Source organism: Streptopelia decaocto (assembly GCF_964273445.1).
Source record: "Streptopelia decaocto genome assembly, chromosome: Z".
NCBI lineage: Eukaryota > Metazoa > Chordata > Aves > Columbiformes > Columbidae > Streptopelia > Streptopelia decaocto.
In genome coordinates, this window is record NC_138657.1 from 34,236,449 (window position 1) to 34,263,961 (window position 27,513).

Below are 27,513 nucleotides of genomic sequence, written 5' to 3' on the forward strand. Positions count from 1 at the left end.
TCTGCTACTAAGACAGGCTAATACCTAATTTGTAATAAAGGGGCAAAAGAATGAATATGCAATAATCAATGCTGATAAAATTTATAATTTCAGCAGGATACTGCCTTCCCTGCTGTCAGGTCTATTGCTTCCAAATTTAATTTTTAAAATAACAAATCAAAGGAAACACACAACTCTGAAAGGACTTTAGCAGGTACAGAATTTTTTCCACATCTCTGATTACTCATCTACAAGAACAAAAGCCAGCTTCAATTTCTCCTCCTTAAATCTATTCCCATCTTTAAAGCCTAACAAACATTATTCTGCTTTTTAATAGACTATTAAGCCACAAAAGAAAGATATTGTAACTTAAGAATATTTGCCTTGACCCAAACCTCAGAAATTTGGCTTTTAACTTTGGGGGTGGAAGGGTAGAGAAGACATTGAACATAAAGTACCTAAATACAGCTTAGGTCCAAGCAAAGGAAAAAAAAAATAAATAAAAAAATCTCTCACACTGTCCATGCTTAACTTTGATCCACACAGAAATACTGAAATTCTGAGCAACCAGACTCTTTATATGCTTCTGCCAGAAGTCTTTGTATTTTACAGGAAGAAAGCTACCTTATGTATACCACTTGTCCTTCACTAGGCATTTATAACTACATTTAGTTATAAATGTAGCTTCCCTCAGTGTCTCGGCAAAAAAGCAAAAGAAACCAGAAGATTTTGTGGCAAAGAACAGAACTATATGAAATGTTCAGGGTTGAGGAGCAAAAAAGCAAAGCAGCTAGCAGAGTTTCCCAAGATTTAAGTCATGTGCAGGAAGTTTAACTATTAAATCTTCAGTTTTTTGCTTTAATTCAAGCCTATCAGTTTAGAGAAGAGAGGCACTACTCTCTTGTACCTATTGTTTGAAGGTACATGGACCAATTGTTTTAAATAAAATTGTTGTGCAAATATTCTTGCTACCTGCCACACGTTCAGGATGGCAGTGTAAAAGCAGTTGCTCTAGCCAATTTTCACCCAAAAGCAGCAACTGCTCTCCTTGCTCCTAAAGAGAATTTAATGAAGCCATCTGCTCGTGGCTGAGACTATTCTAAAAACATGCTGCATTCTTCATGCTCCCTTTTACAGTTCAAAGCCTGGCTAGCATCCCAAGCTACAACCTTTGCAAAAAGCAAAGCAAGAAGCAGAAAGAAATATCACTGAAAACATTTTGCTCTTATGTACATTCAAATGCTTCAGTGTCAGCATATATCATACGCAGGTATCTTATTATTGACAACATTTTGGCAATATTTGTATTTTAAAGAAACACAATAGAATAGTAAATTGCAACGTGCACATGAAACTGAATCTTGCAAGGCTTGTTTTTAAGTATTTGAATATGTTATTTGGTAAAGTAAACAAAAGTCAAATGAAGGAAGCTATCTAACTGATCCATATTTTTAAATTACCTCAGTGCTACAGCCTCGTATAAGCACAACCAAGAAATGAAGGACTTATGTTCATCTAGTTTCCAAAATCTCTATCCAACCCCTCTGCAAAACACCAACCAGGAGACAGACATTTAAAACAACTGCTCTACAGGCTATGGAAAGGGCTCTCATGCAACTTACCTGCCACACACCTGTGATGACCAGTTCCAGCTGTCCAGATATTACCTGCAATACAGGGATGTACAGGATCAGGGTACTGAAGAGGTACACCCGGGTGAGAACAAACCCTGAGCACAGGTAGGTCTCCTACATTAAGTTACTGCTTTTACACAGAGCACAGATACGTAACATGTATTGACTTTTAACACTTCCATACTTTCATGTTCCCATCTGTTAGCACCCCTCCGGCAGCAGACTTAAAACGCGATTTTTCAAGGAGATATATTGCAGCACAGGATTAACTTCTGCTGCACCTGGCAGTATAAATAAGTACAAGTGTGCTTTTCCAACTGAAAAAATTACACCTTTTACTCACAATGCAAGTTCAAAAAGGTAAAAACCTGTTCCATTATGTTTCCAAGACAACTCTGAAATTAATAGTGCTGTAAGTCATCTAGGAACAGAAAATACATTCATCACAGCACCAAGCACAATGGAGCCTTCAATTTTGCCTGGGGCTTCCTGATCACTTTCCAACACAATTAATTGTTGTGTTCAGTTACAAACAACACATCACCAAAAAATACACAAAAACCCCCCATGAAGGGCATAAAGAAACCAGAGAGAACTTTATCTGTAGGGCAGCAGAGCCTACAGGCACCAACCAAGAACAAGAGCCTGAATACACAACACCCATGTTTTGGGTTACATTTTTTCCACAGCAAAACTTTCTGGGAGGCCAGGAACAAGAAATGGGAAAAATCTCTCTTCTAAACTTTTTTTTTTTTTTAATGGTAGTTTTGAAAAGGCATAGTTTCTCAGCAGGAGTCACACCTAACATACTAAGACTACATATTCAAAATTTCAGTAACCATCTGGTGCCCAGGACAGTTATGGCAGTAGCACAAGACAGGCAAAAACTAGAGTAAAGCTGCTGTAAAAATTTCAGCAAAATTCCACACCAAAACTTGAGTGTGAACAGTTGCTCTACTCTTGCAGCACTAAGCGACAAAATCCCAGTTCTGTGCTCACACTTCAGAACAGTTTGTCAAATAGCTGCTTCTTCACAGAGCCAAGCCTCTTGAGCATGAAGAAAACCAAACAATGATCTCAATTTACATTTTTTTTCTCCCAGATTTCTCATTAATAAAAAACAGTCCTTGGCTTGTATTTATTAAAAAGGTGTGCCTTCCAATTTTGGCCTTTCCACATTCATAGAGCAATGAAAGCAAGGCTGTCATTTTTAGATTTCATAGAAGGGAGAAGCAAAGTAGAAATGGTACTGCAGTGACTAAGACATCTTTTCCCCCTGCCCCCCCAGCACCGGGATTCTCCAAAAGCAAGCGTGCTGCTACTGTCACAGACATAGCTAACTCATCTGAAATAATATGTCTCTGACACACACAGCTCCTAAACTAGGCCAAAGCTACCAAAGAGACTTTGTAAGCTCAAAACTCAACTTCTACGAAAAGTCAGTTCTCCCTATTGCAAACAGTGCCATTTCCTCATTCTGCACATTAAGTGCCTGAAACAAGAGGTTCGTGAAAAACAAAGCAGAAAGCACCAACAGGGTGCCATGGATGTTGAAGATGCACAGCATCACCTGTTCCAAGCAGCAAGACCACCCTAAAAATCAGAGGGAAATGGTCTAAGTAGAGTGTTTGCTACACACAAACATGCAGCTCTCTTCCTCTGCAGTAGCCTAAGAAATCGTGTTCTGATAGCAAAAGCTTTACCTACTGACCTGCTTCAGCCTCACCCTCTATGCAGTAAGGCACATCTGTCCGACAGACAGCAGGATGGGCCTTGCTGCAGATCATCAGGACACCAGAACTGTGGATACATCCAACACACTGTGCCCTCCATTTCCGTGAAAGTCCCTAGACACTCTTGGTTTCAGGCCAGACAACAGGCAGTCAAAAACACGTACCTCGTCATTGTGCCAAACGGAAGCAAGATATGTTCCCATCAAAGGTACCATGGAAGTCTGTGCTTACTTAGCTAATTACTGCTGGCTACTTAGCAAATTACTGTTCAAACAGCACCTTCATTAAACTCCTCTTCCTCTCCTCACATAGAAAGGAAATTCCCAACATCATCCCCTGCCACATACTGTGCCAGTGTCAGCTACATGGGGAAAAAGGTGCCTTTCTCTACAAACACAGCAGAAAGAGCCCCTCACACACCTCCTTTCTAACCAGGCACCCTAGCTAAAAGGATTAAGGCAGGAACCCATACTGCTACTTTTTTTAGCCATCCTCATACCTGACACGTTCTGGGATATATAAAAACAAGTTATTATAAAAACAGATTTTCCAGGCTAGTGTTAGAATCACATCTGCATATGCAAATTCCTCCCCTCCCTTGCTGTCTGATCAGTGTTATTTATCAAGGATTAAAGAGTTTGTAAACTACCAACTGCTTGAAGTTTGCTCAGTCAGAAAAACCCCAAAACTCTCTTGTTCAAAGTGTGTCCGGCAGGAGAGCGAAGAGAATTTGAATAAATATTAACAAAGTAATAATGGAAATGCAGAGACTTGCCAGCAGCGGACACAATCACCTTTCCATCTCCACAACCAGGGACAGAATGTCATCACCCAAGGGACCAAAAGAACAGGGCCAGGTATACAAGCAGAAAAATTCATAGGAGACTGTTATACAGTCACCAGGCCGATAGTGCTTTGAATGACATTTCAACATCAGAAACTACATGACTTAGATGCTAGTATGAGAGATGTAGAAAACTACATGTGTGCAGGGTTTTTTTTTCCCTTGTTCTTAGAGACAAATGAAAATAGTAAATTTAAAGTTTTATGTTGGTTTAAGAAATGTATCCAACTGAAAAACTAAGCCATCTGCTGTTGTGGGGAGAAACAGAGGTTGTGGTGTATCATTTTTCAGCCAGATTAGTTTCTGAATGTAGCCACTGTACAGCCAGACAAGTTTTAATGCTAGTGTGGGGAAAGTTAAGAACTCATTTAACTGCAGATTTTCAAGAAAAATATGCTCTATTTCCTTCACTGTGCAGAACTACAGTTTTGGAAAGTGTTAAGGTTTTGACTGAAATTCTGCCAACCAGAGAAAATAGATTGGAAGCTACCAGATCAGTTGCTGCCATAGAACAAAGCATCTTTAATGCGTTCCTCACAAGATGGGGTTTCCATTGATCCACCAGACTCTTTAATTTGTACTTGCACAAGGGTACCTTTTCAGTCTCCTGTATATAATTTTCCTTCTGGCACTTGCACAAGAAACTTGACATGAACTCTGAAGCACGTCTCTTTGGCTCACAGCACATATGGGGTTAATCAGCTCCCAGGGCACTCTTGCTAAGCGAGTGAGAAAGCACTGCCAAACACCAACTTATTTTATTTGAACTCTGTGTAAACTTGTGTTTGAGCTCCAGGGAAGGTGAGAAGCATACAGAAAGGCTGGACTACGCAGGCTAATGTCCCATGCTAATGCCAGAGGACTGAATAAACACAAGTGCAAATGCAGGAGCTGTGCTTCTGTGACACAAAGGTAGGAGTTTACTTCAAAAACACCAACCTGAGCATCACTGAAACGCACTCGTCACCCACAGCTAAAAGGCTTCTGATCTACAACAGTATCGACAACACATCAAAGCCTGTACCACAGATGTACTAAAAAGCAGAAGATCTGGAGTTGAGACAGCAACACTTTAACAAAGATCATGCCATATCTGCTCTCTTTCCATTCCAGACCTTGTTCCAGTCCCTTAAGCAGACAGACAGTGTGGGCTTTAGGTGCCTCCAAAGCCTCTCTGCAGCAGTGCACAGGGGATGCCCAGACTCTTTTACTCCATTCCCACCTCTAGTCTCAACATGAGCTGCTCACAAAGGATTACAAACCATTGAACAGCAGGTCTCCCCACAGACCCCTTCAGTTCCCATACTGGTGAAGGCTAGCAGCCAGTGGCAGAGACCTACTGCTTCAAAATGGACAGCAGCAGGACCCAAAAACGACCATTGAAGAGAAAGGGACATAAGTCTCCTGAGCTGAAGGCTGTTTACTTACTTCTATTTGTCTTCCAGCTTCACTGACTTTGGAATGCTAAAAGCCATTTGAGTGCTGTGAGATGGAGCAGATAAACCCCTGAACCACAAGTCTACAAGTACATTTTCTACCACAAGTTGGTTTCACTACTTGGATATCACCATAAGAAATATTAAGAAGCACTGTTTGCATGTTTAAACTTTACTCGCCACATGTCGAAGACCAAGAACGTACCATACAGGATGACTTACAAAACCAAGGCAATTGGTATGGCAAACACACAAATTATCTGCATTATAATTACGCAACTCTCACAGCCCTCAACTTGATGCAACTTGAGGGAGCAAGTACAGAGTGCAAGAACAAACAAACATCTGAAAAACAATTCCTTGAAGAAAAAAAAAAACCAAAAACAAACTATTTTGAAATAAACTAATGTTTAATCCACTACTTCTATCTCAGTCACACAAAGCTAGGGTAGTATTCTCATTAGAAGATCCTAAAAGCAAAACTGCTAAAGACACAGGTAGTGCAATGTGTAATCAATGAACAGTGGTGGACTGACCAAGACGTGTGGTACAGCCACAGCAGCTGCAGACGACAGAAGGCACTGCTTCCTACCCAAAGCCGTAGTCACGAAAGCTTAGAGCTGCCAAAGAAAAAGTTAACATACAACTTAAGATCTTCACACACAGGCATTTCATTAACCTTTACTTTTCATGCTATGCACCTCTGAGTAACGGATATGTGATACTTCATTTCAAAATGTACACCATCAGGGGTTCCCAAAGGGAAACATTACAGTCATTAAGTCAGTTTAGGTGGCGTATTACCATCTTGAGAAGTAGAAACAGGAGGTCCGTGATTAAAAGCCCGTCTAAGGGTAGAGAGTACTCATTCACTTCCCTGTCACAAGAGCTGGAAGCTAAGCCTGTCACTCAAAAGGGGAGCTTGAGAGCAGGGAGATCATCATTCACAGCTTCTGGCATAAGACTAACTTTTCTGCCTATCAGTGGATTTCTGATGTTGCAATTCATACACTAGTCCAAAAGGTTTCTAAGGCAGAGGACTAAATATTCCTGTAGGTTAGTATATCACTGAGCGACGGGCCTGCTAGCACAGTTCAAATGAACAAACTGTACTAACATTTCCACTGTACTAACAGACTTTCCATTAATTAAAGCTGACGGTTCTTTGCCCATCAGGCAACTGCGCATTCAGAAGCCATCACATAATGAAACCATTGTTAGTCTTTCCTTTAAATATTCAACTGCAGAACAAAAGGTGATGGTTGTACAGTCAACAAGGACTTGAACTTCTGCAGGTGACATTGCTTCTCAACAACAAACTCACCAGAAAAAAAAAATACCTTGCACTGAAAGATGAGGTGAAAACCTTAGAAGAAGAAAAAAAAAAAAAAAAGGTTTTTATTATAATTTTTTACTGAATAGCACCCTTTTAAAAGCATTGTCAGTTTTTTAAGTTCGATATCATACCACTTAGCTACTATCATTATCAGGAAATATGGCACAAAATGCCTCCCAAGGAAGGACAGTTTACCCTCCTTCCCTCCTTCCACATTGTCACATTTAGTGTTCTTTCACAAGCTCTCAAACATATGAATAAAATACGACACTTTGACATTTTAATATGAGACAAGTGTCTCAAGAAATGAGATATCCACTCCTTCCAAAACACTTGTGATACAACACTTATTCTGTAACAAAAAATAGACATCACAACAAGTTGCAAAACACCAGGAGAAGAAGGTTCCCTGCGTAAAGAAACGTATGAGGGATTTCAGACTTGTGGTGGTGTTCCATGAATTTGTGCAACACATTTATAAACAAAAATCGATTCATACTTATATCAACATTGTTTCTAAACCCTGAAGTTTTATCAACCACACTAACAACAAACAGCAATCACCGCTGCCGTAACATGGGGACCAACTCAAAAGAGCAAAAGAAATACTTTCATGCCACTTTTCCTGAGAAAACCAAAACAGATCAAAGAACCTCCAAAGCTTCAGAAATGAGTAAAGAAAGAAATCTCTGAAGAAAAATAAATAACAGGGTACGACAAGTAAAGGGCCTCTAATGATAGTGATTTATTCTATCACAGACTGTTAGTGTCAGTTTATGTAATGAGCCCACATGGTTTAGGAATTCATGTGGGGAGAAAACGTTTTCCAGTTAGCAATATGGATCTAAGCTGGCTGATATCAAGTGCCTGTTAAGTGGGGAAAATGACAGAGGAAGACTTTAAACAATGGCTTAAAATTCATTATGCTTTATGACCCTAAGTTTACGGAGGTGTGCTTTAATGCTGTCTTCAAAATAAACCAAAAGAAGTCAGAAGAATAGACGTAAGCTGTAATTCTCTCAAGTATCTCTCTCTCACCTTCCAAACATATTCGCTTCTAAATTAGAGTACAGATGAAATGATGTACAAAGCTGAAACACAGAGGTAGGTAACACAACAGCCATGAATTAGAGGGGAAGAAACCTGTAACCAATGAAACAAAGACACAAAAGGACGATTATCCCTGTAAAGCATTTGCAGGATGGAAAATACAGATGGAAGAAACATGCAGCTAGAGAGCCAAAACCCACCACTGAAAAATCAGCTTGCCCTCCTGAGCAACAGAGTCTAAATTCCTCCACAAGTCAGCTGAAGTGAAAATCTGTTCTTAGGAAAGGAGACAGTCCCTAGCACACAGCCCCTAGCAGAGGTAGAATCCATCACTGATTTTCTGTCACATAAGGGTGGTTTTCTTACTGGTCTGAAATGCCTGCCTTCAGCTTTCAAATATCAGGGTCCTACGTACCTCACCCTGAGGAGTCACCTAATTTTCTCCTCCCCATCATTTGTATTTATCAATTAATGGCTAAATTATATGGGTAGTGCTTCCTGAATTTGTCCCACTACATTTTCTAGCACTTACCAACCCTCCAGGACTTGGGTAATACCCTGTACTTGTCCACAGACAAACAAGATAATAGCCAGAGACTAAATCAGGTTGTTTATGAGTTTAGCTAAATTGATATGTCTTACAAGCATGACAGAATAAAAAGATACATAGAGACAGTTCACAATTACTAAGACACTGCCAAAAAAAACCCAAACCAAACCAAAAAACAAACAAAAAAAATCAACCACCCTGACCTTTCATTTGTGTCCTTGGCAGTGGCTTTTAAATCTGTTTTTTTGAGACATTCAGATAATGGCTGTCCAAGGCCTCATCTTCCCAAAGGAAACAGGTTCAGAGCCAAAAGTTGTGATTCAGACCAGCAGCCTCCAGTGCTGTCAGTACTGGGCTCCTCTGATGTCAAGCAATTTAGGTAACTCTAGAATAACTGAAAGTAAGAAGCCTCCAGCAAGCATTTACCCTCCAGAATCTGTAAGACACAGATGCTCTTGGGGCCTAAGTAAGGCCACATCTTGAGTTTTTTGTTTGTTTGTTCTGTTGGTTTTTGTTGTTGTTGGTTTGGGGTTTTTTGTGTTTTTTTTTGTTGTTGTTACTGTGGTGGTGTTGTTTGGGGTTTTTTTGTGGGTTTGTTTTGTTTGGTTGGTTTTGGTGGTGGTTTTTATCCCCCTTTCTCATTAAGTAATGTAACTTTAGCCAGTATCAGCACAGAAAGAGCACTCCTAAGGCAGGAAGCAAAAAGTAAGTTCTAGGGCACTTCTGTTTAAGTACTGCCATGGGACAAGCTACTGAGACAGTTACAACAGATTTTTCTCATGACACAACTTTGATCATACCATGACTACACATACTTCTCTTCAAGCTGAGTCCAATCCTCATATTGCTAAAAGACAAACAAAAAGTCCTTCATCCTCCTATTCCCATCATTTACAACATATACAAAAGTTTCCAAGAGGAAGGGAAGCAAATGGCATCAAGAAAAACAAAAATTAAGTCTTCTGACTCATTTCCTTCTTCCCTTTTCATCCATTACAAGCCAAACCTCTTGCCTTCATCACTCAGCAGAAATCACTCTGCTTAATTACCACCTGCACTTACCTTCTTCAGGCAGCACAAATCCCAGCACCTTCCTCTCAGCTGAGCTGAGGGTGTTGTGTTTTCCCGGTTTGGGGGACCACTTTTGTTTAGAATATGGCTTATTTAAGAAGTAACTGATGTCATCTCAGTTCAGTACTCCAGCGGCACAGGAAGGCAGAGGCCACAGGGATTTAAGGTAGCAGCTACCATGTCTGCTTTAGAAAGCTCCTCAGTAATCCAGGTTAAAATATCTACTAAAAAAAATAGGCTGCAGAACCCAAAGGATTTCAGGGAAGAGCTCAGCAACACCAAAATGCAAAAAGCAGAAATAAAATCCTACACGATACTGTATTGTAGGAGAGCCCAGCAAATTGCAGAAACCTAATGGTCCAGATGGCACAAGTTAGCATTCAGAAAAAAAACATCAGTTTGGACAAAGAATACTCCCAAACAACACAGAAGAAAACCTTATTAATGGCATCGTTACCCAAAAGTGACAGAGCCCAGCTCTCATGACAGGTCTTGTCATCAGCTGCTACCACATCCGACTCCTCCAAGAAGACATCTTACTTTGTTAACCTGCTTTTTGATACCATGTTAGATGAATCCTGTTTCTACAGACACAAAGAGGTGATTCACAGCTCCTCACCAAGGGCAGACAGGCCACCAAAGCTGTTGTGAGGGACACAGTCCCACCTCCCTGGGCCAAGCCCTGCGCCAGAGGTTTTGGTTTGCTCTCCCTCTGTGCTGGATCACAGGCCAGCCTGGATCCACATTCTCACAAACCGCCATGTCAGCTGCTTGCTACACAAGTCAAACGATGTCACGCAACACCCTTCCCCCCAAAAACACAGGGAGGGCAAAAAATGGAGTTCCCACCTCCCAGAGGCTCAGGGGCTACTCCCTCTGGCAGCCAGCAGGAGCTGGGAAGGAGCAGAGGGGCGTGTGGACACACAACTCATTGAGCCAGCGCTCGAGACAGAAAACACCATGTCACGTAAAAACTTGTTAAGAGGCATAAATTACCAGAAACAGAGGCGATTTCTGTAGCAGTGCCAAAAGGAGCTGCAGCAGCATTGCACCTCTCTCAATCATTAACCAAGGGGGAAGGAAAACAACATGCTTCCCGCCCATCAGTCAGATCAGATCAGAGGGGGTCTTGCCAGCCTCGTTCAGTTCCATCAGCCCCTCACAAAGGTCAGAGCTCCATAGCAGGGAGACAGAGCTGTGGGGGCACAGCTCTCCTGTCATACCACCCGCAAGCAGGGAAGGGCCACTCTTCTCCAGTGGCCATTCCTCCTTGTCCCTCAATGACTGCGAGAAGGGCACAGAGGACACAGAGGCCAGCCCTGCTGCCACTGGGCTGACTTCGCTATGTCTAAATCCACACACCTGCAAGGAGGGACAAAAAATTAGCATCACGATACCAAAAAGTCATCACTGTCGAATGCAAGACAGTTAAGCAACTACTGCAACAACCAGGGTCTCTACGCAACAGACATTAAAATACCTCGCAGAAGAAGGAAGGAGGTCTGCAGCAATTATCTATCATTGATTTAGGCACAGTATCAGATAGTTTTATAATTTAAAAAAAAAATGGCTTTCTTCAATATTAAACCATGCAACTGATTTATTGGACCCTTAAAAGACATCTTATCCATACTGAATACATTAACTCATCAGTGTGTTTCACATTAAGGATCAGCTTTCTTTTCTTAAGAGACACAAAGACAGCTCTTCCCAGTTCACATTTTATACCGCCAAACTCCTGCCTTTCACCTAGAATGTGACTAACAAACACATTTTGAACTAAGAATCAAAAAAAGCCCATAAAAAATAAGGTTAAAAAACCCCAACTGTTACCCAGTTCCAGCTTTGAAGAAACCCAGCTGGTCTACACTCTCTTCTGACCCATGAACACATAACACTATACGCCTTATAAAAGGAGGAGGTACATTCCCCATTCCCAAACCTTATTCCATAAATATACTATTTGAAATAAAACCAGTCCAAAGAATACAAAGACAACAAATTAGAAGTTTAAAGTGCTAGATAAACATAATCAAGTACATTTTGTTCTTCAGGCACTCTTCAACACAGATTCAAGACTCGTGATGCCGATAGCATCCCTTCCTTCAGGAAGATGATTACAGAGAAGATGCTGTACACCATTCTGTCCCTATGATGCAAGTTTTGATACAGAAAGGTTTCTGTATACCTAAAAATAAACACGTCAAACCAAGGAGTGAATTAAGACCCTCATAATTAAACCACTGTGGTTTCTAACACATTTTTCTTAGAATTTTTCCACTATCCAAAAGCAACCAATGCTCTCAAATAAATAGAGCATGATTGGTCTTACTTATGTACTACATGAAAAGTATATCAATCCACAGAAAGTAAAAATTATAGTAATACAAAAACTTCTGCTTTTAGCCTACTTACCTAGTAAGTAGTCCAGCATTAAGTCAACTAGACCAACAAATTTCATGGCAACTGTCACATAAGGGTGAGCTAAAGCAAGATAGTTTTGTAGCAAACCACTGCCTACTGTCTGCAAAGTAATTACTGAATGACTATTCCTTATTAAAATCAGCAACTTCCTCAACATAATTAAAAAGAATATAAGCTGGAAGCAGCATATTAAATCTTGGGGAAACTACTTAAGCAGCAGAATGTGAGCGGTGAAAAAGCACCACCCGCCAACAAGAACACAAACACAGAATACGCCCCCCAGCTCACTGGTAGTAAAGCGATTAATCGCAGGGAGCTGGTCAGTGTTGGAAAGCATACCCAAAAGCCTACAGACCAGATTACATCATCTTTGCCCACCTTATGGAAAGCTCTCCTCTATGACAAAAGCCCATTTTTAAAACAAGACGGCCTCCAGAACAAAATGCCACCTACTGAGAGCAAACCAGAGAGTGAAAATCTGTGCCTGAACAAACAGGATGGATTGCTAACCTGAAATGAAAATCAGAGGGAAAACAAAATACACAGCCTGCTCTAAGAAACTGTCAGCAAAAGACACTAGGGTGCTGGATGCTGCTATTAAATGGAGCCGTAACAGAAGCCAAGGAGCAGAGATCACCAAGCCATGAGGCAGAGACACTGGCATGAAAGGAAGAAGACATTGTGCAACGGGTCTCTTACACCCCGTCCTCTGCAATTCCATCCTAAAACCTGGGGGGAGAGAAGAGATAACCCGACAACTTGTCATCACAGAGACCATAATCTCTTGCTTCAAGGTGAGGTGGGGAATTAAAATCATTTTCTCCTTTGGTGGCTACCAAGGAACATGACCTACAATTCCACACTAGATAACAACCAAAATAAAGCCAGTGTTTATGAAATATTTTTATCAGCTGAAAGAAACTGTCACTTCAGTCAAGTCGGATTCACCCCTAATTTTTTGATGCCCATTTGCATGCCCCAGCTCACCACAGCGCAGATCACACCGCGGTTTCACGAAGACTCCTCTTGCTGGCAAAGCCAGCTGAAACAGCTCCTGCCCCCATCAGCAGAGCCACTCCATCACTTGTGGGGCTGCACCATCAGCAGCGACATGGCACAGCTGAGCAGCCACACCACTGCTTCCCAAGGGGCTGCATGTGAGCAAGGAGAGGGAGTGGGAACTGGCAAAAGGAATTTAGGCTGGCTTTCCTGGCACATGCAATGACAGCGGCACGCCAACACTGAGAAGCACAGGCCTCCATAAATGTGATGACTACCTGAATCATGTAGAACATCACCACTGCTGCACCCTAGTCAGTCTAAAGAGCAAGCAGAGACATTAAATATATGCATGTGTGTTCACAATAAAACAGTTTTATTGTGTGATTTTCCAGCTACATTCAAACAATACACATAATCATGGTGGAGAAAAGACCAACTCTGTTTTTGCCCATGATAAAGATGAACTCACAGGTAAGCCTATGCTTGGAACAACTACGCTAAGGGGTTGTGTTCATGCTTCAGAAGCCTTAAGCCACACTGACATCTGACTTAGCCCAGAGGAGGAGAGCACAGGCACCAGCACATCCCTAATGACATGGACAGGCCATGTGTCCAAGCCACAGTGTATTCTCCCTACCCTGGCAGCACCACCATGCCTAACCCCAGGTTAGCTCCTCACAAGGTCTTTCTCGGGAGCGTGCAGCACCTACATGCCCCGAGAGCCTCTAACGTGAATAGTTAGCCCAAAGCTCAGGGTCCTTCATTACATGATGGTCAGTCCACCCCAAGCTGCAGGCATTCCTGTACGTCCCAATGCACAGCAGGGTAGCAACTACACTGGTCTCAGCCTGGCCTTTCTGCTTGTGGTGCAGTACTCCTATAAATTATCAATATAGCGGTAACACTGTAAAAACCTGCAGCACCTTTTCTCACAGGTTTTTGTGTACATGTAACTAGTATGCACTAAGAGTCACACGAAGGCAAAGGGCACACTTCTTGCTGTAGTTAAGGTGAAATGTCTGAGTACTACTGGCAGTTCAGAAACCATCATCATACTTGAGTAATCTTTGCAAACAAAAAAAGCATCGTAACGTAGACTGTCTGGGTACACACTGCTTATAAAGATGAAGGACAAAAAAGGTCACAAAACCAAGAGAGGTTCAAATGCCTGCTTTGGAGAGAAACCTTGGTACAACATAGAGATTGCAAAATAAGGTACATGTTGGTTGTTTGTTTGGGGTATTTTTCTTGGGGGGGAGGGAGGTGTTGTTTTGTTTTGTTCTGTTAGTTTTTTTGTTTAAGTACCATGAGATCCTATACCTCTACCTCAATTTGTAATTAGGACTCTCTCAGTAACATGTGCACAGGATTATATATTTCCCCCCCTTAAAATCAAGTTTCAAGTTTGTGGACCAGATCCAAAGAGCTGGTTTCTATGCATTCCTGAGGGAGAAAGGGCTATAGAAAAGCCTTTTATTTCTGCACGTATTTCCCAGAAGACCTAACTAATGCAAAAGGAAACGTATCAGGCTTCTTCAATGGGGGGAGGGCGGGAAGGGATTAACACGTTTCATGGGCAGAGTGTGTGCAAGTGGGGAGGGGCAAGCACTTCAGTGTGAGCAATTAAATGGAATTCTTTTGTAAACCTTACTATAAGATAGTGAAAATACCCTTTTCAACAGAAAACCCTACTCAAGGGTGCCTACCCTTGACTAAACATCAAGGTAAATTGCGCTGAAAAACAGACTGTACATCACTAAAAGCTACTGTGAAGGGGGACACTTGAGGCTGAAACATGCATCTAATGAGAATCGCCGCTTAAGCAGGTCAGCATCATGAAGTTAAGAGCATAAAGTCAGCATCACCTGCTAGCAATGGTTTCCTTCTCCTAAACTGATTTTATACATACTTCTCTGCAAAGCTTTCAAGAACTAACCAAGGTTGGTTCCAGATGCAGAAATACACTCTAAGATAAGATCCATTTAAAAAAAAAAGTAATCGCTAACAGAGGAACTGTTCCCTATACTAAAATAATCATAGAAAAACTAAATGAAAGGTTGTGGCTCCACAATTAGGACTTTTGTTGCTGGGTGTACTTCACTGCAAAGCAAACCAACAGGCAATGCACCACGCTCATTTTGCACCACTTCACATCTTCGGGGACCCTAATCCTGACTTGAGCCACCACATACGCTTGCCAGCTGCAGTGTGCTGCCTATCACAGGTCAACTGCCGCTCTCTTTGGAGCTTGGTTGTCTTTAAAACACCTCCCTCCCCCTTGCTAGCAAAAATAAGGCTTAAATCAGACATGGGCTGAGTTTGCAGAAAGTACACATTGCTTTTATTTTCACAGCGAGGAGAGGCAGCAGAGCATGCTGCTCCAGCTCACAGGTTAGTATACACTTACCAACATACAATTAATTGAACAGGAAGCTTGATTCAAGTTTTGCTGCACTTGCTGGTTCAGAAATTCCTACTCCACCTGTATTTAAACATTGTTTTCATGTTTAATATAGCATGTAACTACTACAGCTCTTTATTCACACTAAGTAAAACCAAATTCATTCCCAGAGTTATTTGGCATTAATATTAGTTACGTGGTGAGCCACTCAGCATTGTATTTAAAACATTTCATGAGTCAGAGACACAACAAACACACACACACAACACACAGAAACACCAACAACAACCACTAAGATTTACTACTGATTTTGCTCATTTATTCTTTCCTATAATCTCGTTTTACAATATTTGAAGACTTCCAGCTTTGCAACACTATATTCTGGAATTTTAACCCTGCGAACAATAGACATTTATACACTTCTCTGAACACAGAGATCAATGCTTCCAAACAGTAAACCATTTGCTTAAGGAAAAAAAACCAGCTTATTACAGTCTAAGCAACATGCAAGCATCTTGGACCTTTTTAAGTTTATAGGAGAAGGTGATATTGAATACCATGGTCTTTCATTTAATGAAGTACTGAAAAGATTCCGCTCTACAGCACAGATTTTTCTCATTATGACTCTCTGCCCAATCCATTACCAAGCTGGAAGCTAAAGCCAAGCATCAGTACATACACGCTTTGTAAACAAAATGTCTAGTCATTATAGAGCAAAGCTCTACTCAGTCACCTATCTGAAATTTATTTTGAAAAAAAATCTTTTCAATTTCTCCTTAGTTGTATACACAACTTTGAAAATTCCCACCTAGAACTCAAAAAGTCTCCTTCACAAAGCCGCACTCCTCTAAATCTGCTCTTATTTGCTATGAAATCATTTCAGTCTAAGTTCTACATCAACCTTGTACATTCTCCCTCAGCCTTGCATGGCTTCATTACAAGTGTTCTTTCTGCATATCTTTGCATATTTAATGAGAGATAGTTTGTTCTAATGCAAAGGAAGTGTCTCAGTACACATCTACTTCATATGGTATGTTTACATTTTGCTATACCATTTACTTCTCAGTTTCTAGATAACCCCTAGCATAGTCCAGGGGCAATTCATAAACAGCAATTCTAATGCAATATAAATTACCATGCAACATGAGTACACTGACGGAACTTCAGCTGAAGGTAATGTAAAGGGAACTCCCCAAATTGCACATGATAATTAAGAACCTTTATGAGAAATTCCATGTGGAGAAAAATCTTATCATAGGCCACAAAAGCGACAGACTGTAAAAATCAAATTAATGGGAAGGTAGATCTCAGCCTCAAGACACCGTGTTCTGCATTCACGTCAGACCTCAGGAAACTTTCTCGTAAAACTTGACACAGGATCTGAAACCATCTGGGATGGTCTGGAGCAAAAGGAGAACAGCTGTATGTGGTGTTTTGCTGACAGCAGCAATGTGACTTGCAGGTACTGTACATTTCTGCCCAAATTATCATTCAACCAAAACATCTGCACTGCCACTGTTACTACTGTGATGAAGACACACAGGCTGAAGAATTACTGAAAATACACTAGCAGAACCCACTGCTCTGGAAACCATGCGCCGGACTGAAGCCAACAGTATATGCCAGGACAACGTAAGGATCTTTCTTCCACTGCCAGTCTGTCCCCCTCCACAATACTACAAATTCCCAAGCAGAGCGGGACCGCTGATCTTGAGCCCGATGTGGAAGTGCTACTCCCGACGTTCAGTTAAACATTATCCTCAGGAGCCCTGTGAGCCTCAAGCCTTATGGGCACAGGTAGTCCCTTCAGGAAATAATTAATCCCCATCACCTTCAAAGATGCACAAAACCTGATCAGTTGGCACTGAGCTCAAGCAGCCACCCTGTTCCATCCTTGATGACTTCCTGAAATACCTCGTCTGCTTCTGTCACCCATAAATCCAAAGCAAGAGGCAGATACTATAATAAGAACTGTGAGCTTCCTGAGCTTGTAACCAGTAGCTTTTCAAATCAAAGAAACAGGTATAACTTGTTATTTCTTCTCGAAGTTCCTCATGCATCCTCCGAACAACATCTGAGCTTCAAGCAAATAGGGATCCTGTCCTCCACTACATTTCCAGGCAAGAGAATCTGTATTTATATGATTAATGTAATTACTATAATTACCTATAATAATGTATATGAGCATATTTCTATGTTGGGTAGTATAATTTATATATTAATAAGGTAATATAAAACATTTAGAAAGGTACAGACATTTTTAATTGACCAATGCCTTTAAAGTTTAAAGCAACATCTAATTCAAAAGGAGAAAATGTAACAGGAATAGAAGTCAGGTTATGCACTCATTCTACTTTGGTCTTTCATGCAAATTTTAAGAACCTTACTTCATAGAGTCTTTTGAAAATTTTCCTCACAGCTGTAACATTCAAACTGCAGATTTATGTTGTCCACCTAACTTAATTTCACGATCATGAGGCTATCACCCAAAGTCCCATAAAGCTAAAAAAAAAAAAAACAAAAACAAACCACTAAACAAAACAAAAACCACACCACACACACAAACAAAAAAACACCACCACCCCCCCCCCCACACACACTTCTACATTTCATGTTTGGTTATGCCACAGCCTTCTCAAAGGTCAAACAAAATGTGCTACTTCAGCCCTTGCAGCCCTCCCCAAGCCTCATCACAGTTTGCATCTCTGGGAGCTAATGCAAGCGGATGACTTCGTCGGTGTTATGTTTACAAGCCATTTTAACTGCGAAAGCCAGCATGCACTGCTGGCTCCTGCTCCGGCACACCGTGCTACACACGCCCATCTGGTCCTTGTTCATGCTGCTGAAGCAACGCTGGACTAACCCCAAAGGTCTGTGATTCTTTCAAAAGAGATCCTTAGTTTCACAGCAGTTCTTGTGGACCCTGTTTTGTACTGATGAAGGCAAACAGCAACAACCAGAAGAACAATAGCTACTTGTTCACGTAATAAAACAACGTGGAAACACAAGGATCATTCTGAATGGCTGGAATTGCTCAGTTTTACTGCACTATGTTAAATAACTGGTCTACAAGGCAAAGTCATAAAACCGATCTTTGATATTTCCCTCTCCTGTTCACCCGCTCTCATGGTAGATGCCAACTACTTGGTTAACCACATTTCATTAATAAGAAAAATATGTAGCCAACCGATACAAATGTGGCCACTGGAAACTTCTCTTCATTGTTTTAACCATTTAGCTCCAGACAGAATAATGAAAAAGGAAATTTGAACGCTGTCCACTCCAAATCTCAAACTACACTTTTTCAGCTTACAGCTCAACTTTGCCACTAAAAAGCACTAAGTCTCAGTACACAACTAAAAACTGCATCATGAAAAATACTATTCAAATACAAGGGCTTACAGGTTTAAAAAAGAAAAATTACAAAAACGAAACGCCCCAGCAGAGGAGCTTTGCGTGAGACGAGAGAACGCTCTCGATTCTCCTTGCCACCACTCCTTGAGGTTCACTCCTCAACAGCCTCGGCTCTGTGAAGCCTCCAAAACACCTCGTTTGTGTGTCTGTGTGCACAGGGCAGGCAGCCCTGCCGAGGCTCCCACAGCAGCAGCCGCTGCCACCAGCTTAGCAGAGGAGCCACTGAGCCACTTCTCCAGCACTGGCACCTTTGCCCCTGGCTTCTAGCGCCTGCAAAGCTCATGGGAAAACTAACCACAGCCTAAGGGACAGGTATAAAAGCAAAGGCAGAATAGTCTGTACTGAAGTGTATTAATAAAGCAGGCCTACAAAGAACAAGTTATACAAGACACCAGTCACATGGCATCAGATTAGCTTAAAGAAAGAAAGAAAGAAAGAAAGAAGAAAAAAAGCAGACACAGCCACATATCCAGACAGAAAGCAGGTAGAGCAGCACCAACCGCAGAGTGAGACACCAAAGACAGCTACTCTGGATCAGACGTATAAGGTTTACCATTCCCCAAAATTAAGCCACTTGTCAGTTTTGAGCCTTTCAGGAAAAAAAACAGGTCTGTATCGTAATATTTCTCCTACCAATAGATGGGACTACCCTCTCGAGTCACTTAGGCTGAGAAAACAAACCTCATCTCCTGGCAGCCCCAAAAGCCAAACCAAGCAAACTAAGCAAAGCCTGCTGCTGCAAACTCTTTCTGAAGGACCTACCACCTCCAGGCCCAAACTCTGCTTTCCCACCAGCACCCATCTGAGCTCACTGCACCCTGACCCATGGCCACCGTTAGTCACGAAGTTCTTCAGGAAAACTTCCCTTCCCAACAAAGGTGGAATCCCTTGAGAGAGATATCCCATTCTTTGGCTGCACCATGGTCCTACTTACTACAAAACCTTCCCCATTTTGCACTCTACATCCTCAGCTCTTATTTTGTCTACCTGCTCATCTCCCCAGATACAAATATATATATACATATGTTGTTGCCTCAGACAGCACTACATGGGTAGGTACAAAACAACTCCAAGTGACAAAGGTTCATTTCTCCTGATCCACTTTTTTCCCAGTGTGACAGTTCTGATGTTCTTTTCTGATCAAATCCAACAAAAGAAAATATTAAGAATTAATAGGTTCCCTTAGATGTTAACCAAAGTAATAAAATGTTCCCTCAGATTAAAAATCTGTTAACTGAACCTAAGGCAAGTTTCTACTTAAAGTCTTGGCTTCTCAAACACTCACAAACTTCCCCTCCCCTTTTGTTTTCTCTGCTTCTCTTTAGACAAAGCATCAATGTCATTAAAATATAACAGCAACTTTTCAGTATTTAATAGCTTGTTGTTACTAAGGAAAACAGAACTTTTAGAAGCATGAAAGATCATTCTCATGTCTCCTAAAAGTCAGATTTTATTCTTGGTTTGCCTTTTGTTTTGCACATATTTGTGAACAACACCCTACTGATTTTGGATTTGCATGGAGTGAGTTTCATTCATTTATTCAAGCAAGCTTCAGTGATGCTGATAATTCAAGGCACAGTTAAATGTAAAAAGAGGAGAAAAAAAAAAAATTACTAGTTATGCAATACAACCACTAAGTTTTAATAAAAAACAAAAGCATCAGCATGATTTAATAGCAATAACCAGAATATCTAATAATACCTTTGAGAGCACAAACACAACTGAGGTCTGTCCCTGTCCCCATCCCCCCACACCCCATTATTCCTCTAACTTCAGCACAGCTGTTCTTTGGGAGGAAAACACTGATATTCAAGTGCCAGTTACTTATATAAACACAGATAATTCTGTATACATTAATACAGACCACTTCAAAATCTAGTGTCTTCAAAACAGGTCTCCAGATTCAGACTACAGTTTTGCACGCTCACAATGTAAGCAAAGTGGCCGCCTGTTCATCTACAATTTATACAATATACCCAAAGACTTTTTTTGTTAATTCTCCATATTTCAGCTGGAGAGCAAGAGAAAACATACAGTATCTATACACAATGTACCATCAAATAAAAAGCATCTTCCCAATAGCTTGTATCACACAACCACCACACACTTGTTCAGGCATTGCTGTTTGCAGCAGCTACACCTACATGTGTGCATCTGAGTACTCTCGAGCTGGACCAAGGCTATTACAGAAATTAAGACGAGTCAGAGAAAGAGATCCCTCTGCAATGTATACATAAAAATAAGGTCATTTGCCATTAATCTCCACGTAGGCAATATGACTCACAGTCAGTTCAAGAAATCTCAATCTGCTGAGTAATTCATACATCTTCATCGTTGGTTATGATGTAATTAAATCAGTCAACAGTGAGAACACTATACAAACCTCTCTCGTTTGGAGCCTAGATTACAGTATCATGCAAGTTAAGAAAATTAGTTTCTGCTGCTACGAAGTTATTCCTTATTGTAACAACTAATTTACTTGATAAAGAACCTTTAAATGAGCTTTTAACTTACATTCCCTTTCAAGATAGCTACAAAAATAATTTCTTACCTGTAAGCCAAGCTGCATGGCTGTTCTCACAGCTCTCTTACAAAGGCCACAGCAAAAGGTTGCCTTGAGCAGTAGGCAATGGCCTGAATCTTGTTATCAAGTAATGAGTCTGCCACAAAAAGAATGACTGCATGGCAGCAGCCTGCTGGATACAAATCTCTTTGCTGCTTAAAACTAGATTTTGGATCAATATTAAAACAAAACAAAAACAACAAAAAGCCCAATATTATCTGAAAATATTAGAAAGAATAACAAGCATCTGTACTGGTCTCACTAACTACACTGCAGGATGCAAATTAGCACTAAGCTGTTGTATATTTAAGAAAGTGTGAGAATAAGAGAACACAGCTCTGCAGAGTCAGCCACAAGCACTAAAAGCCTCACCATTCAAATGGTGAAAGCTTTCTAAAGAGAGCCCAATATTTAGAAGCATGTTTTAAATGCTACATATTTTGTGAGTGTCTCCCTCCCTCTTCAGCCCTGCTCACGCTTTCGTCCCCTAAGGCTTCAGTTCCTGGTTAACATCTCTTCGTCTGAAAATAATTGCCTGTTTCCAAAAGGCATCTCGGACAGTGTCACTCCTTAATCAGCTGGAGGACAGCTGAGTGATGTGAGGCATTTCCACCTTCTCCCTGGAGTAATTGCACCAGCTCCACAAGGCAGCACTGCAACATCAAGAACTGAAATGACTTTAAATGAGGTGCTCTCCCCTAATGAGAACCATATTCCAATAGGGTCACTCTCCAAAAACCCACTTCATGCTATTACACCAGCTGCCTGTTAGGACCTAGCTTATCAATACAACTATGACCATGGATCAATCAGTGCAGCCTGCATGCAAACCTCAGGGAAAATCCATTTGTTGAAATGAACTCACAGCACTTCTGGTATACCTAGATACATGTATGCAAGCAATAATCAATTGTGTTATCTTTAAATTCTTACCAATGTGAATATGGTATAAAAACAAGCAGCAGTGGATTTGCAAGTTCTCATGCCTTGGCAGAGGAAGAATGCCTGTAAAGTTACACTAGACTTACAAAATGGGATGAATTTACCCCTCTGCAGAAATATCTTGGAAAATAAAACTACATCTCCATTTCTCGACAAATTGGAGAGATGGGGAGAAAAAACATACTCGTAGGCTTTTCTAATACACTTGCAGGTGGTAGACCAAGAAGCAGATGTGTGAATCAGAATAATACAAACTTAAACATTCATAAGATCAGTAACACATGCTGTAGTTTCACTCCAGAATGAAATGTCAGCATCTGGAAACTGCACGGGTAGGTTTCTTTAGAACAAGTCACCTCCTCTTGCCCACATCATACATTTAGTTGAAAAAGAAAATCTAAATGTGATCCTCACCATCCTCAAAGAGCAACCAAAATCACCTTTCACGTAAGGACACTTAAATCCCGTATTTTTTTTATTTTAATCCAGTTTTCCATCCTTCCCAATTCTTCCTCCTTGCTATTTATCCACTCTTGAAGTTTGACATGTAGCCACGGCTCAGACCCATGGCAGACTTCCATATTCTCTGCCTCACATCCATTCCATTTTGCAACTTAATGAATAAGCTAACGGGTACTGCCCCTCTTTTCTCCTCCATGTGTTTGAGATCCACGTTTGCATCAAGACTTCGAGGAAATCATCTTCTGATACAACAGGCAAAGACACAGCTCAAGCACTGGATGCAGCAGGACCATGCAAGTTATCTTCAACCTGCTCTTCCAAATGCTGCTTCTCCTCCTTCCATAAGACCCACTTTCTGCTGGTTTCAAACTATGCTGCAAACTTCCCAAGGAAGGGACCACGTCTCCCACACATGTTTATACCATAAACTCTTAACACACCAAAGCCCTGCTTGGGGCCCTTGAATGCCACAAGAATACAAACAGCCCTGGTAGTACTGCAAAACCATCAATAAGCCTTGCATCTAGCAGCTTCAAAATTTTGCAGGAAATCAAAATCTTTAATTGAGAAGTGACAAACTTTCCCGACCCCAAAGTTCCTCCTCTCCACACAAAGGGAACTACCTAATTTGGTTACATTCAGATAGCATTTGATTGTTGGATGAAAGTTTCAGGAAACTTCATATCCTCCTCCACAACCTTTCAAAGATTCAGTTAAATTAAATTTCAGCTTGGTTTTGTCTCTGCTCCCCAAACATCTTTAAAAGCTCACATTTTCACTAATTATATATAGATTATCAAATTGCCTTTGGTCCATCCTACATCACAGCTACGCAGAAACCTTTAAACTTCTTCAGACAAACTTTGAAAAGCAAGTGTAATTAGGTATTAGAAGTAAAGCAGGGAGTTTTGAAAACTGAGAAAGCAATCCTTGCTTTGGGACATCTGAAATAAGAAGTGCTTTATATCCTTAAAATGATCATAGGGATGTTAAGAAACTTAACATGTGGGAAAAAACCAGCAGCAAGGTAAGCAGATGCAAAAAGCATGACTACAAGCAAGTTTTGCTGAGTGCTTGAAACATTCAAGTTGAGAAGCAAATGAACTAACTGCACTAGTTCAGCAGCCAGATCTGAGACAGAGAAGGGGAAGCGCTACTGAAAAGCCATGGGTTTAACAGCTTCCTGCTCACACTGGAACGCTTCCTGGATTAATCCATGTGCTGCTTTATGATGCACATCTACACGACCCCCCACGTACGAAGGTAGCTGTTAACATGCATTAAAGCTCACAAACATGTTCTCAACTCTGCAGATGACCACAACAAGAAGTATAAAGCTTCATTACCCATATTCACTGCTATCACGGTTTCTTCCTCTTTACCAATTTCAGGGCTTGGCTGTTCCACACAGCTCTCAGATGTGAAAAGCCTGAGTAAGCTGACCTCAGGCTCTGGACCAGATCGCTCTGTCCTCCTGCCAAAGAGCTGAGCAGGGGGTTGCAGCCAAAGTCCAGAAGCATTCCACAACCACTGTAGCAAACACTCAGCCATCTCAGCAAAATCCAGTTCCCACCTGCCACGAAGCTGGCTCCCAAAACAGCACGAGTACTTTACCCCTGCGAGTACCCACTGGCTGGCAGCTGGGCTAACAAGACAGAGCCTCGGCCAAATTTTGTGGTTTGCTGTGCATTTTACAAAAATGAACAGCCTTCACCCTCCCACCACTCCCTGCCTCTGCCACAAACCCAGGCACTGAAAGTAGTAACATAAACACAAGGTTTGGAAGGATTGTTGCACAAACTTTATGGATCACAACAGAGCCCACAGAAGACAATGATAACACTGCTTGGTGGTGTGCTGGATATCACATGCCATGCCGCTTGTTTTACACACCCTTTGGCACACATCCCACTGTTGGTTCAGCATGATGAGTCTGGAAAAATCTGTGCCAATGTGGCTATCCGTAGCACATAATTTGCAAAGAGAACAGACAGCTATGTGTATATTTGTTGTACATTATGAACTATAGGCTGCCGAAAAGCAAACTTTATTGGAAATTCTTCTTTGTCCTAAGTGTTAGAAATGCTACAGATATGACCTGAGTTACACAACCTAAATATGCTAGTCACTAAAATAAAATAAAAATAAATCAACTTTGCCCTACCCATGTAAACATCTAAGCTGTTTAATATTAAACTTTAGGTTAAAACAATTTCTAAGCAGTTTGATATTAAAATTTAGACTAAAGTGGCTTTAATTTTAATGAAGCCTGAATTCTAAGTCCCATGGAACGTTTAAAAGCAGAATATCGACTAAGTTTCTATCAACTGCTTGGAAGCAAAGGAAATGAAACATCAAGAATTAAAATGGAACTGAATTTCAGCTACAGCTTTTTGCTTTGAGTGAAAAGAAGTAATCAACTGGGTTTATTACAGTTTTGGCCTTCACATTCCTATACTCAGGATGATTCAGGAAACAATAAAGTTGCTTGTTCCAGTACAGGCAGTACCCACATTACATTGTTCTGGCTCACAACGGTACAAATAGCTCCATCAATACATTTGCAAAAAATGACTTGCTGAAGTGAATTCAGTGCCTCAAGACTCCATATTTTTCCTCCTTGAATGCTGAAATCAACAGGCATCATTATTGCTAGTATGTTGGCAGTTTAACCTTATTTGATTAATTCTAACCCTAACCAAAGGTTTGTCCGTCTGTGAAGGGAAGGAACACTCACAGGTGGCAATGTGTAATGAAAAAAAAGTAATAGCATATTGCCTGGATAACTAAATATAGCATCTTGCCCAGATAACTAAATACAGCACCTCAGTATTAATGCCACATTTAAAATTTTAAAGGGTACAAAATCTTAAAACTCAAGGCTTGACTGTCTTGCACTCAGGTAATCACAAAGGGCTTTCAATACTGCAAGAGGATCTCAAAAAAGCCGACTGAAGTCAGTCGATCACACATGAAGAACTCTTAAAGTCACTGCAGCAATCACAACCCTACACGGACATCTGAATAGTTTCATGGTGCTACTGGTTGTAACAAAAGTACTGCATTAAAAATGCACACTGCTCTTTGTAGTGAGACCATTGAAACATTTTTTGAAAGCCAACATAAAACATGTGCATTCTTAACAAAAGCTACAATATTATCTCCTACGTACATATCTGTTCCAGACAGACAGTTCAGGATCTGTATCACCACGAATCCCCAAACATCACAGTCTGAACATGCAAGTTCAGAGCTGCTGCAGCACCTTCTTAACCAGAAGCGCATGCTGAGGATCTGTCCCACATTTCATGTATCCATTTTCAAACTTCAACATGCACTTTAAAGATCTTTAATTTGCGACAACTCGGTTCCCCACGCCTAAACACCTCTATCCGCCTTTTGGGAAGTTTCAAATAGTCTGATTTATCTGGACTTTGCTTGTTTGTTATTCTGTCAGTGATGAAACCTGACATAAACACTCACAAACTCGTAAACAAGTTTTCAGGACCCTAAAAATAGTGGTTAAAGTCTTAGTTGCAAATGACACAGAAGCAAGCTGACAAGTACGGGTGTCCTTCCACTCTCTGCACCACAGGACACGTGTGTGAGTGGAAAGATGGAAGCCTCATGGTTTTCCTTCTCTGTGAGTAACCATTACTACAAAACCATCTTCAGAACGGAGTTTGGGACTTGAGTGTTTCACTGCGGGCATTCTTCATTCTGAAGACCAATGACCACTTTCACAAAAAGACACCCGAGCTGTAGAATGGCTGGTGGTATGTAAAAAAAAATTATAAATGGGTAGTTGTTTTAAAAAGGTAGGAAGGGAAAAGTGGAATAAAGGAATCGGACAAGAAGGAATTAAAGAAAAATATATCACTTTGAAGCACAGCACCTTTTTTTTTGTAGATCATATAAAAACACAGCTCTGAGTTTTCTTAACACTAGTAACACCTGTGCATTCTCAATCCTCATAACTGAGCCAACCCATTTCACAATGACATCACTGTTATAAAATGTGCACTAGATCTAAACATTTCAGTCTACTGAAAGGAAGTATATGAAATGCAACACAAGAATATGTAATATCAAGCTTGTGCATGCACACTTCAACACACAGGGCACTTTGGGCTGTTTCCAGAGACTGGCTGCTTAGCCTTCATCTTCTGACTACTCAAAAAATTGACTACTCACAAATCCCACCTTTCTGATTCATGAAAACAGTGGGAAATGCTGTAACTATGCCAAGAAGTCCAATATCACAATGACCTCTGTATGCTGCTGCTTTTCAAAAGCATATTTAGATCCCAAGCAGGCATCATGTCACCAGAAAAGTTATTTCTCTTCTTTCACAGGGTAGCCAGAAGTACTTACTCCTATCACAACAGCTACTGAAAACCATTCCCAACCTAAAATTGCCTGGATTAGTAACAGCATTGATATCCACAGATAGCCTGGATTTAAAAAAAAGTATTACACAATGCCTTTTCATCTTTCCTCCAAGTTTTCTTTTCCTCTCTGTCTCTTCCGTAATGACATGCTTTCAAATATCTCAGTGTGATGAACCTTCCAGTCGTGTTTGCATAGTCATTATGAACTTTCCACAGTAACCAACCAGGTCTTCCAGTGCTAAAAACTTCCTTGAGGAATGTCAAGGACTTGCTCCAGAGCA

At 40.9% G+C, this 27,513-nt stretch overlaps 1 protein-coding gene across 11 annotated transcripts in view; it reads right to left on the reverse strand.

The window, feature by feature from the left end:
- SEMA4D (semaphorin 4D) overlaps positions 1-27,513 on the reverse strand; it is a 95,347-nt gene that overhangs the window by 57,644 nt on the left and 10,190 nt on the right. For 8 of the 11 annotated variants that reach the window (XR_014186297.1, XR_014186298.1, XR_014186300.1 and 5 more), the window contains exon 2: positions 1,602-1,646. The exons of the other annotated variants lie outside the window; for them this stretch is intronic. The gene's annotated coding sequence lies outside the window, so the exon portion shown is untranslated. The remainder of the gene's footprint in view (positions 1-1,601; positions 1,647-27,513) is intronic. 11 annotated transcript variants of the gene reach the window in all.